Raw genomic sequence first — 15,189 nt, forward strand, 5'->3', positions numbered from 1 at the left:
ATCAACTGAGACTTGTTTGTTTAAGCCCTGTAGACGCTCTTTTCGACCGATTTAAGTGAAACTTGGTACATGGGGGTGTTTTTTGATGGGGAACTTGAATTTTTAGTCGAATTTCCAAAATTCAAAAATCCAAGATGGCGGACATGGCCTAAAATGCTACCTCAGCGCCTAATCAAGCGATTTACGCGAAACTTGGTACCCGCGGGTATTTTTGAATGGGGAACTCGAATTTTAGTCAAATTTCCAAGATTCGAAAATCTAAGATGGTGGTCGTGGCTTAAAACACTATCTCGGTGACTAACTAATTGATTTTAATGAAACTGGACCGGAAAACCTTGGTATTAGGAAAAGAAAGGAAATTTTAATAGGGGTGCAATAGGGTTTCTTATGTATCTTAAGCTACGAAATCGAAAAATTCCTGGGTTTTTTTCCATCATGCATAGATTCTTCCGGAAAATTGACTCTACTGGAAAAGCTAGATTTTTAAGGAAAATTCCGATTTCTCCGGAAAAATTCCGAACTTTCTCAGGATAAATCGCACCGATACAGTTAAATGGAGGTGTTCTTCAGAATCAGCGCCAAAAATCTACTCCAAAACTATTGGCAAATCTTCGGAAAATCAAAAAAAAAAAAAGAAAAAAGTTGACCGGTGTTAGTCCTCAAACTTTTCCTGGCTTTATCTCCACTTCAGCGGGTACACGCCCACTCGAAGTTTTAAATTTCGATGTTTTTGATCCATTTTGTATTGCAATATTCCAAGAAATAAAAGCTTCTTCTCGTGTTAAAGGAAAACAGTGCGCATTTTGATAACAGACGGAACTGTCTAAAAGACAAGCAGAATAAGCTCCAGATATCTTTCATGACGGATGATTTTTCCTCAATTTTTTTGGTTCTGCAAGATATGAAAGGATTACATGTTTTCAATTATGCTTTAATTTAGTGCTCGATGGTGCTTTTATGACAATTGTGTTCAATTTTTAATTAAAAGTATCATATGTCACCTCTGGGACGAAAATTTGGGAAATCAGGCAAAATTAGAGCAAATTTTGGGAAGTGATACACTTGACGGTGGAAATTCGGATTTAAGCCCAACTATTAAGCTCGACGAGCTATATTTCCTAAGTCTACACCTAATGATAGTCAAAATAAAGTTTGGTTTGCCCAAAAATTCACAAAAAAATTTTGGGAGGAAATAGAACCTGGAATTTGACCCTTATTTGAATTCACCCTCCTATCAACCTGCTATATAATGCAGCAAAGTACGCTCCGCGATCAAATCCTCGTCCAAATTTTACAAAGAATAGAATAGGACCAATGGTATCTGAACACTACATATTTTAAAATTTAAAATTTTGAGTTTCAAAAGCTTTTAATTGCCTTAAATCATCACTCTCTCCATCTTTCAACATATTTTAAATACCGTCTGCTCAACAAAAAAATCAAATGAAAATGAGACAAATTTAACATGAGCATGTAGAGAGAGAGACCATTCTGAAAATAATGTTCATTCAGGATAGAGAGAATGTGAAAAGGAAATGGTCATATTGGCATCTATTTTTGGGTTTTATTTTTCAATAAAATTAAAAAATGGCATTTTCCCTCCTTCAATTTTCTATATGGACGTATTTCTGTCAAACGGAACTATGTGCAATGAGACATGAGCTCTGAGACCCATAAGGATACATGCATAACAGGGAACACATCATAATGCACATAGCCTCCGTTTGACAGAAATTCGTCCTTATATAAGGACTCTAAGCGTGTCTGCAGTGTGAATGGGACGGTTTCATCAAAATGGCAGCATAAAATATATTCTCAAGATTAAAAGAAGGAAAAAGGAATTGAAAATTTTCAACCAAGCTCGCGCTTACATTCCTAAAATTTTTATAATTTTTTATTGAGAGCACAGCAGTAGGGTTTTATTTTTACGAACTGCACGCTCAGTAACTTTCATTCAAATAATATCCAACAAACTAACCCACCACACATCCGCCGCGCCTGTTCTAAAAGAACTTTTGCGACGAACAACAAGGTGTATTCATTAGCTTTCGCATTCGCGCGAATTCGTTCATAAATAATTTTAACAAGCGCCGTAAGCCGTAACTAATTAAGGGCGCGCTCCCTGTCCTGGAAAGATTAAATTGTTACGTCGTTAGTACAAATTGTCAGGCATGAATATTTTTTTCGGGCAGAGCTCGCTGGAGCATCATCAGCAATGTTGGAGACGGACGCGAATCGCTATCAACGTGTATTCTGCCGTGATAAGGAAAAACGCCGTATGAACCTTTAGGCGTTGCCAAATATCCTTTGGTAAATCTCGAATTTTCGGTAAAGTTTAAATACATTTTCCCTCCAATTTTTCACATAATTTTTTTCGTAATTTTAGCTGAAGTTCTTGAAAATTTCTCGGAAAAAAATGCATTACTTTTCTCAAAAATAAACATGTTATTAAAGGAACTCGAGGCAACTCTCGAATGTTCATACGGCGTTCTTCCTTAACACGGTAGTATTGAGCGTGGGTTTTCCTCTGTGGCTGAATTTGCTATTCTGGAAATAAGAGATAATTTCCGGCCTGGTTCTCATGGACTTCCCGACTAATCTTTCTCATTGAGAGGAGATTTGCGACGCTCGTGGAAAATTATTGCCGGAAGCGGAGTTTCGCTCCAACTTAACCGGAATAATTAGGGAGTCTACTTTGAAAGTTTTAAAAACTTTTGATAACAGGCTTTGACTGGTTTGACGCGATGCCATGCTTTTCGCTGCGGTGATTTGTCAATAAAGACAAAATCCTCTGTTGCATCGTGCTCAGAGTTGTAAAAAACTGAGTGAAGGACGCCCTTCAATCAATATTGCGGTAACAAAGGAAAAGTTTTTCCCTTAAAACCAAAAATATTTTTTTAGAAATATTTTCAAGATTGTCTGGATAATTTTGATGTCCCTATTATTGCAAACATGTTTTTAAAACTATCCTTGTACACTTTCATGGCGGCATTATTCAGAGAATACATCAGAATTACTGAAAAGTGTTTTCAATTCTTGAAGAAATGGGTGAATACGTCGAAGAACCCTGTCGAACAAATTGAAGAAGGATGAGCGATTTATGAGCGATTTATGAGCGTTATGTCGCTGAGAGAAATTATTCTTAGTCTGGCCTATGTACGCTAAATCACTTAGTCATTACAAGGAATATGATAAACTACTCCAGCTGCATCCAACTTAAGACTTTCAGCTTTAAGCTTAGACAAAAGACACTGCAAAGTGTTATACCTTTTATGAGGCACCTGATAACCATCATCATTGAGTAACCCTGAAAGATCCCCAGAGAGATACGGCACATAAGGGATGCTCAAAACTTTTTCAACCTTGAAGGTGCCATTCAGGTCAGGCTCCGAGGTCTTACGTATGTTGCTTAAAACTCTTCCAAAGATGTTGTTGACAAATTTTTCTGGGTAGCAGTTTTTCATGAGTAATTTTTTCTCAACACTGATCATTTCAAAGCGATACTTCGGGCTACCATAACTTATCTCTCTTGTGTATGTACAAATACCAAACAGACAAAAGACATATTATAATATATAATATATATTTAGTGAAACTGCGTTAAATTTAGCATAATGCATCGCCTTCAATGTTTTGTAAATGTAACACAGAAATTTATATAACACGTTGATATAATAACTTGCCGGTTCAGCACACATCACAATGAAAGGATATTTTAAACCCGTGCGCCTTCAATATTTTAATTATGCAATGTGGGCATCCATCAAGTGCATATAATTGCATCCAGGTCCAATCGATATTCGATGAACCAGCACTCAAACGCGGTATGATTTTCGTACAAAAGCACGTATTTACGCTTTGTACAACATCAAAATAAACAAAATCACTGTTTTACATCTAAGGTGTAATAGGACAAAATGTCAGTTGCAGCCAAAATCTTGCAAACCATCATCTGATTTTTATATTTTGAAATGTAAGTTATACGTGCATACACGTATGTAAGTATACACCTTACTTACATTTTTTTTTTATTTTTTTTTTTTATTATTTTTTTTTTAATAAAATAACTTACTTACAATTCATACATTTAAAATGTGAGGTAACAAGGTTAAAATACGAATATAAAACCCTGGATGTTTCGCTGAATAACGCTGACATTTTCATTGAAAAATCAGGCTGAGATATTGTACAAGCATCGCATCCATAAACTCCTCATCACCTCTGTATATAACACCTTTAAGGGTGAAACAATTACTTACGTATGTAACTTTAACTTGTGATACACCTGAAAGAAGCACACATTTTCTACGTAAATAAAACTTTCATTTGATGTTTGCAAGATTTTGGCGGTATCTGACATATTTCTGCCTCTTGTATGAACTTATGAACATATTGAATCCATTGTTTTTATCAATTTTTTACAGGATATGCTGTGGAGGTGTGGACAAAGGCTTCCCAAACCCCATCGGTAACTAGAGTCAAAAATTGCGTAACTCAAATTGCAACGTTGTGAGTCTCCGCTAAATGTTTTATTTGTGTATTTAAGGGAAAATTAGCCACCAGTTTTGATTGAAATTTTCTGAAAATGATCCTCACCCTCTCTCAAATAATCACCCAAAATTGCAAAAGAACATTTTGATGGGTAATTTTTCTTCTTCTTTTTTAAAAGAAAAGGTAGACAGAAAATGAAGACTGACCGGGGACTGTTAAACGTTGCAATCTATATTTAGAATTTTTTACATCAAAATAAGGTCGGAAAAAAAATGTGGCGAGGAATATACAACTTCATAAATTCAGCGGGCTGATTGTTGAAATTGATGGACAAAGCTACGGACAAAGAGGACATAGGAAAAATTGCGCGATCTTATGGGTGGGGTGGGTGGTTGCAATGAACAAAGGAGGTAAGTAAGTAATCGACTAACTATTAGCAACCCACGAAAGATCGCAAAGTTATACTAACATGTTCCCCCTTAATCTATAACAACCACCCGTTTCAACCAATGAGATCGCTCCATTCTACCGCTGTCCTCTCCATGCACGGCTTCGTCTGTCAATTTTAACAATCACCCCGCAACAACGTCACTTTTACCCGCAATTTTGCCAACGTTAAAATACCCAAGTCCTACCTAAACGGGTTAGCGTCCGCGGCATAGCAGAACCACTGGAACAGAAGAACGCACCACTGAACACCCGAATCTAACTACCGGATTGAAAAACACTCGCACAGACAGAGAGAAAAAAAGAAGAAGAAATAACCAAAATAGCAAAGACCGGCGAAGAGCTAAATGTACAGACGTCCGCGTTGAAATCCACTGGAGAAAAGCGCGGCAAAAGAAAAAGACTGCGACCGCGGGGCGAGTTTTAATTACGCGATGCGCGAAAGAAAACACCGATGAGAAGGTGGAAGAAGGGGGGGGGGGGGGTCGCACTTGACACTGAAAACGCGGGTGTGCGTGGTCGCTGGGGAGCGCCGAGTGGCTGCCGAGAACCGCGAGGGACGCTGCGTTACAGACTGCGTTACCGACTGCTAACGGAGCGGAGTAGCGTCGCCCCGCCGGGCGCGACAACCCCCCCCCCCCCCCCTCCCCGCCGAGGGGTAATTGGCATGCGTCCAGCGCGGGCCCGCGACTGCGTGCGCCCTTCGGCCGTGGTGGCCAAGCGAGCCGTAAGTCTCATGTATTCCGAATCCGGTTTCCTTCAAAATTCGTCTGATCTTTTATGATGAAATCACCGAAACCCAAGTAGAAATTGCTCTTAAACAAATTCTACAAAAAGTTGTCAAAAAAATGTAAGAAACTCGTAAATTTAAGTAAAAAAACTCTTAAAATACTCGTTTTAGAAAATCCTTTAAGGGAATTCTTTTAAATTAAAAATAGTGTTATTTTAATTAAAAGAATTGCGTAAAATTTACGTAAAAATCGACAAACTATATCCTCAATTTTTATGAGCTGCAACATTTTCTTCTGTACTTTTCTGTTCGCCACTTTTTTCCCTCGTTTGTGCACGCAGGAAGTTCATAATAAAAAATGCGTAAATTTTACCTGAAATTTTCGTAAAAAAATTTACTTAAATTTTTCATCAATTGGATGTAAAATAAGCCCCAAAAATAGTTTCCTGATACGAATATTTCAAGAGTTTTTTTTTACTTTTCTCAACAACCATTGCCATATACTAGGGTATAAATGAAACAGCAAAATTCGACCTATTTTTATGAAAATACATATTGACGGTGTTAGTTGATAATCTCATAACTCGGTTTGCGACGTCGCAAACTTCCTGTCATACTTTATTTTTTAAACGGAAAAACTATTCAACTGCGATTCTTTAAAACTGTTGTGATATTTCTTCTCCGTGCAAAGATAATTCTGCAAAAACTTCGAGGAATGATGTCAATTTGTTCTCCTTTAAATAATAACATAGAGGCGGAGATTTTCAGAACCGCAAACGAGACTTGTGATTGCGGCCTTACGCCGTTCGATGTGATAAAGCCGCAATTGCGCAAAAAAATGACGTAGTTTCAAAAAAGATAGCCGTAACTGGCATTGTTTCTCCAGAGCGCCAATGAAAACAGAGCTTTCGAGTAAAATTCTAAATTTTTCTACCGATTTTTAACCTGAAAATGTGTTTGCTGTGTGTCCAAAACGCAACCACAAAAGCATGCAGAAGATAGCACTCACGGCTGTCTTGCCTACCCAGGTAAAAATTGGCGATAGGAGCTGCGTTTCAAAATACCATAGGAATTCTTATAGCCGGCTAAAGAAGGCAATAGAAAATCATATAGCTGGTTGTAGAAAGCGGATCAAATCATATAGCCGGGCTATACGAAGCGATAAAAAAGTATACAGCTGGGCGATAGTTCCTATCGCCGGGCTTTACACTTTATCACTTTATAAGAAATTGTGTAGAAATTCGTGTGCTTTGAGAATCATTAAGTTTGATACGGAACCACCATAATATTCACAAAACACACATTATATTTTCCTTTAATACATATTTTTTTTCATCAATTAAAATGAGAATAATCCATACAGGATGTGCAAACATTTCAAAATCATGAGTTGAAAAACGCTGACTCCGCAAGATTATATATTGGAGCCTAACACAGAGCGCAACGGCGTGCTGCCAGCGCTTAGCGCGCATCAGCGCCTACAAACCTAACAGGGATACTTCACGCATTGCGCAATGCGTGAAGTATCCCTGTTAGGTTTGTAGGTGCTAAGGCGCTTTTCGCGCTGGCTGCCCGCCCGCCGCGCCGCAGCGTGCCACGGCGATTGAAGCAACTATTTCACAACAGAGGTATTGCACAGTATCATACGAAATTGAAGGCACTCCAACATATTAGGAATGGCAGGCATCCTTCAAAGGTACAGAGCTTTCCGCGCAAGATAAATCAAGATACTACGGCCCAAAAATAGAGCGGTAGTCCAAAAACTCACTAAGTCCTAGCATCCATAATTAGTAACATTTAGCATACACTTTATCGCCTGGCTGTTGCTCAATCGTCATCGGCTATAAAAGGCTATAAGAAATTGTGCAGCCGGCTATAGAAGCTATTGAAAATCTTACGGCCGGCTTTAGGTCTATGGTATTTTGGAACACAGATTCTACTGCCAATTTTTACAAGGGTAACAATAGCCTATCATGAAATTCAGAAATACCTTTTATACAATGGAACTAAATTGATCTTTTTTAATCATCCATGCGATTTCTAAGAGTCTATCGGATGATTTGAGGGAATTTGACTGAGGGAGGAGACTCTTATTTAATTAAATTTCCCGCTAAAGCATACTGCCTATTTTTTAATACTTCATTTTTGCACTTACGGATCTCTACGCTTAACGCAGCTTTGGCACGGGGTTACGCTAGGATTACGCTTGCAGATTACGCACTAAGAAATGGATTTGAAACTTTTCCATGTGCCCAAAGTGATTTTCGAGCGAATTTCACCTTCTGAAGAGGATTCAGTGGGCTGTATCTCTTGCTCGTAAGAAACCAATTCTGTGAAAAAGCGAGATTTGAAAATTCTCTTTTCTCGGGAGTATAGTGCATGAAAGAAACAAAAGCCCTGACCCTGAACTTTTTCGGATTCACCATTCCAAATTTGTTGAGAAAACATGTACGACATGCGTAAAAAATCTTCCCGGCCGTGTTTGATAACGAGGTCTTCCCGTTTAAATGGCACGAACCGCGCATGCCTCGTAGCCCGAAAAAAAGTGGTTCCTTCGCTTTGCATCTGGAGAGACGGGAAATATATTTTTCGCAAATGTCTAATCGCTAGAAAAAAGACTCAACAACTGTATATTTTTTTAGTTGATAATCGTTATCTATTTTTACAAGTTACATCTGAATATATTATTTCTGTATAGAAGTCGATATGTATAATAAATAAAAAAAAAAAAAATAAAAAAAAAAAGTGTCTATCCAGGCTACTCCGGACTCCCGCCACTCCTACTTTCTGCTGCTGAATCTGAAAACAATCAACGTTTTTTTTTTAAAAAAAAAAAAAAAAATACACGTTATCATCATCTTAAAAAAATTAAAAACTCGTTTTTACGAAAATTGATTGGAAAAAAACCGTCGCAATTTTCGGTTTCAACACCAGCAAGTAGAGTAAGGGAGCAGCCCAATTAAACCGCCGAGGAAAATACTTTTCGCGTCCTTTCAGGTGCAAAGAAACGGACCGGTGTGACGGGACGATATAGCGGCAGATTATTCAATTTCACTGGAATTATCTCCTTATCAGATACAGCAGGAACATTTTTAAAGTTTGCGGAACATGTAATACCTACCCTGGTTTGCTGATGGGCATTAAATTTATTCGTGAGATGGCCATAAAAATCGGCGAGGGCGAGTAATTTTTTTTTTTTTTCCGCGTCCGATGAGCTTAAAAATTGTCCGTCGATCATCTTCAGTGGAAACGATTTCGAGGGAGTCCCTCAAGTTTTCCCTCAACAATAATAATTTAAAGGACTTGGAGCGGAGGAGAGAAAAAAGGAAGCGGAGTGAGAATTTGCTTACTCTTTCGTATTTCCTAGCAATAACGCAGAATGAATACAAATCACTGATCGAAACTGATACCTGCAACTATTACTCCTTTCGAGCTGCTCACATCGCCTATCAGCATATTGGAGGCGAAGTAGTCGGAGTGAGTGCAAAATTATACACACGCATGCAACAATGAGTGACGTACACCGTTTAATGAAATTATGTTATTCGGTACGGAGGAAAAGAGAAAAAAAACTGGAAGAAGGTAGAGTGGAGCTCTGCAATTGGTTATTTACGTTGCTCAGATCACCAGCGAACGCATCGTATATACCGTTTGACGGTCTGAGTATACTGACAGTGAAAAGGGTGTAATCCCCCCCCCCGGTCCACCCGAAAAACCCTGAGAATATACATGGGGGGGGGGGGTGTTCAGTGACGGCGCGTGGGCTTTTAATTTTTGGGTACAGAAAATAAGTCCACTAAGGGCGGGGGAGGGGGCTCCCCCGGAAAATTTTGAAAATTTAACATATCTAAAATGCAAGTCTAAGCTATTTTTGCCAGTTAGTGCCTTTAGATTATCGCATGAAAATCGCAGCAATGTCGCTAGAAATTCGAATAACACTACCTTAAATAGGTAATTTGAAGGAAAATCATTCCTTATTACCCACCTCAAATTACTGACGTTTAAAAATTTTGCGCTTGCGTCGATAAAAAAAATCACGAATTTTCGAAACCGTTGATGTGAACATTGTGGGATCTGTATTGTTCTTAATCTACTGCTAGAAAATTTGCGTAAATGCTACCACATTCATTTGGGAAACCCATGATTTTAAAATTTGATTCCACGGAACCGCTAGCAAAGTCCCGGCTTTTCTGCAATATGGCGATCATTTTCGAGTAAAATCTCCCTTTCTTTCCCTTGATTCATGGAAATATCGCTTATTTCCCGCGAACAAAGAAGAAGAGCAACGAATCCTCCTAAAAAATCTTGTGCGTCCCACGATTTTGAGATCAAGTTCACGTGATTTCTACCTTTTTATGCAGCGGGAATCGAACGAGCAACTATTCGAACTCCGGGGTAAGGTATGTGGTATCACGCGGCATTGAAGGAAAATCATTGCTTTTCGCCTACCTCAAATTACTGACGTTTAATTAGAGGGTTATTCATAATCGGCGATTTTGACAACCCCCCTCGTAGATTTTGCCCGGAGGTGGATATGTTGATCCCTATCACAAGGCATGCCTTTTTTCGGCATTGGCAAGTTTACCCAAAATTTTTCCCGCGTGCTACAGCGTTGCCAAGTTGGAAACGTTAAAATTCCGTAAGTGACATTAAAATTTGGCTACGAAGTCGCAGTTTGAACGAAAATTCTCTGAAAATGGCGCTTTTTAAAGATATTTTCATTCTTTGGATGTTCTATTAATTTTAATATGCATTGTTGCCAATTTTTCGATTCTTAAATTCATCAATTTTTACAAATCCGCAAATATCAAAAAAGAGCTCTATTTTGAATTGAATAAAAAGTTGTCTAATCGATAGTTCGTTTGATTTTGCATCCATCGATCCATTATACCTCGCATGGAAATTTTGTGTTCGCGAGATATGGCCATTTTTATAAACAGCTTTTTGGAGCGACGACGCTTGTTGAGTCCAGGTAGGTAGATATAATAGCCAACGAAAACACCGGGTAGCCTTAATTCCATGGTATCCAATGTAGTTTTTGACGCTGGATCCGAATTTTAACTTTTCATCGAGGAATTGTTGCCCTAAAGTTGCCAAATTTCTCAAAAATGGCTTAAAATCGGCCCTTTTTAGCGGATTATGGCCCGTGACTTGCCAGGGGTTGATCTGACGACAAAAATGGTTATTTCCAAAGTTCACATTCGTTAAATTTTCGACACACTGTATGCAATGTTTTCTACTCACGGCAAAAAAAAAAAAAAACGCACGACAAGCAAACAACTGAAATTTGACCCTAAGAAGCCAAAGCCGGGGGCCAGCCCCCTGGCACCTAAGGAGCCCAACCCGGGGGCCAGCCCCCTAGCAACTAAGGAGCCTAACCCGGGGGCCAGCCCCCTGGCCCCTAAGAAGCCAAAGCCGGGGGTCGCCCACCTGGCAACTAAGGAGCCGAAGCCTCGAGTTATTCATCCATGTCCATTGTCCATTTAGTCATCCATGAATCAAAAATGAACAGTTTCAAGCTCAAAAAATCGTTGATTTTCCGTAAAGAATGTTAAAAAATCGGTATTACCGATGGATACAGAGACTCGTCAACATTAAAACTCGATTTGCGTGTAAAAATACCTAGGATCCTGTGTGTATTCCATGTGTAAACAACGATATCAACCCCGTAGACACATCAATTCAACAAGAAAATAGCGAGGAATAAGGCAGGAGTTTGACCTCTTTGCTCCCCCATAACTTTAAAACGGTTCCTATACTCATCTTGAAATTTCTTCTTGAGTTTTCTGTTATTATAAGCTCCCACTTAAACTTTGGTTCGATGGTCGAACGAATCGAGTACCAAAAAAGGGGCGAAAATCAGCCCTCATTTTGGTAGGCTCTCTGCGTTATTTCAAGCTTCCCGGGTCGAAAACGATACCAGGACACAGATGAACATTTCGTCAGAGGATTCATTCCATCGAATCCCTGCTCACAAGGATACTACGCAATATTCAACATAGCCGACGCCAATCCGCCAAAATACATGTGACGGGATGATGATTCTAATCACCTGATAACAATCTGCGTGTTTACATTCACATTTTTTCCGTGTTGATAGATCTCCGCCTTGATTGACCTCGTGCTCTCCTCAACTTGCGCGCGGAAGCGTCAGCCATATTGAGCAGGGGTTGAATGGAACGACTCCTCTAACAAAAATGTTCACCCGGTGTGCCGTGGTATCCTTCTTGAAGCGGGGAGCTTAAAAAACGCAAATTTCTTACGCAGATTGTGAAGTTAGGAGTGCATTTCAGAGTTTGCCGATACTATCATCGTGATTTTTGAGACGTTATCTATAAGAAACAACTCTTATTTTTGCTCTAACAAAAGTTTGCAACAGGCCCATTCGAACTCCGGAGTAGGTATGTGGTATCACGCAGCATTTGAGGAAAGTTATTACTTTTCGACTACCTCACTTGACAATGTCATTTCTTATATGAGCCTTTAAACGTGCGGAATCCTTCAGACATTTTGAGGAATTTGCATCGTAGGTTCTTTGCAGTAAATTAACTAAAATTTTCATAAAAATCGCTCAAAGGTTGTCTTGTAAAAAATTAAATTGCCCAATTAAATTTGGCAATAGCTGATATGGCTCGGTTCCTTTTTGCTGAACTTGGAAAACCAAAATAATCTGAGCAAAAAATAAAACCACGAGCGAGTAAAGGCGAGACTTTTCTTTTATGAGTTTTGTTTATGAATATATCCTGCAAAATGCGGTACCTACTCTAAATACTCTACTACTAAATAATTTCTCTGCATTGTGCCATATTACTGGTATGGGAAAAGGGGGCGGGGAAAGGGAAGGGGGATTCTTGGGGGGGGGAGGGGGTTTAAGGTGCAGGGAGGTTTAATGAAGAAGGAAATTCTAGTGTCAATTGCTATCATTTTCGTCTAGAAAAGACTATCATCGATGTTATTACACCTTAATCTACTTTTCTGACTCCGCGTTTAAGTCTCCAAAAATATGCAAGTTTGAAAGGACATCAGTGCGTTGAATGATTGTACCGTCCCCTGCTTACCCATGAGAGGTTACGTTTTCGAATAGTTGCATCCTCCTTGGTCTACAAACTAGAATTAAATTAATTAAATAATAATTATTAAATTAATTAAATAAAGAAATTAAACTAGAATCTTTATACCTTCTAAAAAAGTATAGCATACGCTGGAAAATTAGGCTTGCGTGTAGGGACTTTTCAACTTAGCATTCTTAGTCTGAGCCGCTGAATGAAACACATTTCATCGGCCAATAAAATTTCAAACTTACGAACTCACCGTCTGATGTTGATGGATAACCTGATTCATCACACATTGGATGGGAAGTTGGCACATCTGATACGTAGAGCGGTTCATTTTTGTTTAAGTTCTAGTGTAGTATTTTAAAATTAAACAACTTTCAGGTGAGCCTAAAAAGAGATGAAAGAAGTGCAACACCAGCAGCACTGCAGACGTGCGATTTGTAAATTTCTAGGGATGAGGTGTTTCAAGTTCAAGAGTAAGACAGAGGTTAACGATGGTGACGGTGCAGCAGTGCGTATCTCGGAAAACACAATTTTCCATCGGGAGAGTAAAAAAAAAACTGTCTAGGTACATTCCTCTTTATTGTTAGTAGGAGGGTAACAATTTTTGAGGATAACAAGAATAAGATGCTTTTCAGACTCCATCAGCATTTTGAATAATTTCTCGAATTGTTCGAAATACGGCAGAAATGTCGAGATTTGCGTTTTCGGCACTGAGAATTGACACTTCTTCACGAGATACGCATTTTACTAATTAGCGTTTTAAACCTGTTGTTGGCGAATTTGGATCATTTTAGACTGAAAAAAGAGTCTCAGACTTCCAATTTCTTGTCAGATAAGCTTTAGTTTGATCTCATATGGCCAGATCAAGCATTGTATGATTGGAAACTGACATTTGATCACGAGATACGCAATCCGTAATTAGCGTTTTGAACCTGCTCTTGATCATTAAGATCGAAAATAGAGTTTATTCATACATAGGTAAAACTTGCTCAGAAGCTTCAGTTGATCCAATAAAATGAGTCACCAATAAGTGAATCAGAGAATTGGCTTCCTTGAGTAACTTTTACACCATAGGTAAGAAGGCAGTGCGTAGTCTCTAAAATATATCGTCTCTGCGTGGATCCTCAAAAAAGTATTTAATTAATACATTCTTTTTCCATTTTTCCCTCAACACATTGGCATGTATATCGTTAGAAACCTACAGCCATCTAGTGCCCGTAGAAACCCGATGGACATCCATGCTCGATCTATCCACACTCTACGCCTTTCAAGTGGACCAGTAGACAAAGTCCCTTTTCTTCAATTCTGATTATTCACAGTTCATCGTCGAAAGCTCATTTTATCCGTGCGAAACTTTTTGAATTCAAAACCGCTTTTGAGTAAGTTGCAATCTTGTAAACGGCGACTCTCTCAGTCTTGCATAAGAATACGATGACCAAAGCAAAAAAACTTGAAAACCACAATCTAAATCGAGCGTTTGAACTCTCTCTTTTTTTAAAAAAAATAAGACTTACAGAAACAAATCTTGGAACGTAAAATAATGTTCTTCGAGCATTTTTCTAAATTACGGCTCATTGAAGACTCCAAAATTCTGAACATTTCGAGTCAACGTCGTTGTAAAGGGCCAATGAGATACGATACAGAAGAGCGCCTTCAACCCACTGCGTAATCTTAATGCAAAATGCTGATACCACTATTCGTGCGTCATGACAGTCATTTTGCATAGCTGGCCAATTGAAGGCAAATCATTGACCCAGGCAACAGGGAACAAATTACAGCAATGTGATACGTGATTTTTAGGAAACAGGTGCCCGTCGCACCCCTGGAGGTCTTTTTTCCCAAAAAACACGTAACACATTGCTGTAATTTGTTCCCTGTTGCCTGGGTCAATGGTTTGCCTTCAATTGGCCAGCTATGCAAAATGACTGTCATGACGCACGAATAGTGGTATCAGCATTTTGCATTAAGATTACGCAGTGGGTTTGAAGGCGCTCTTCTGTATCGTATCTCATTGGCCCTTTACAACGACGTTGACTCGAAATGTTCAGAATTTTGCAGTCTTCAATGAGCCGTAATTTAGTAAAATGCCCGAAGAACATTATTTTACGTTCCAAGATTTTTTTTGAAATTGCCACTCCCCATTTTTACCAAAAATCTCGATTATATATTTTTCTCAGTTGGCCCAAATAAACAAAAAAAAAAAAAATAAGCAAACCCTCATTCTTCCAAGTTATCATACATTTTCATCCTAAAAAGCCGTGAGAAATTATTGTCGTGTGTATTTACATGTGGACCAATTAACTTTGGGTTTTAATTTATTAGCAAGTGGACCAAAACTCCCCTGTCGAAAAAACGCTCGGACGTAAGCTACTAGAAAAAACAGGTGCGCGAACAAAAATTTGTTGACGAAATGTCTTATAATCCCTACACACAGGGGCTGGCCCCCTAGGCGTCCAAGGTGCA

The 15,189-nt window shown here is 38.8% G+C and overlaps 1 long non-coding RNA gene across 1 annotated transcript in view; it reads right to left on the reverse strand.

Annotated features, from left to right (window-relative positions):
• LOC109036740 (uncharacterized) overlaps window positions 1-5,518 on the reverse strand; it is a 226,627-nt gene extending 221,109 nt beyond the window's left edge. Inside the window, exon 1 of the long non-coding RNA XR_011900311.1 lies at window positions 5,127-5,518. This is a non-coding gene — a long non-coding RNA (uncharacterized lncRNA). The remainder of the gene's footprint in view (window positions 1-5,126) is intronic.
• Window positions 5,519-15,189: the final 9,671 nt, after the last annotated feature.

This window comes from Bemisia tabaci, chromosome 7 (assembly GCF_918797505.1).
Source record: "Bemisia tabaci chromosome 7, PGI_BMITA_v3".
NCBI lineage: Eukaryota > Metazoa > Arthropoda > Insecta > Hemiptera > Aleyrodidae > Bemisia > Bemisia tabaci.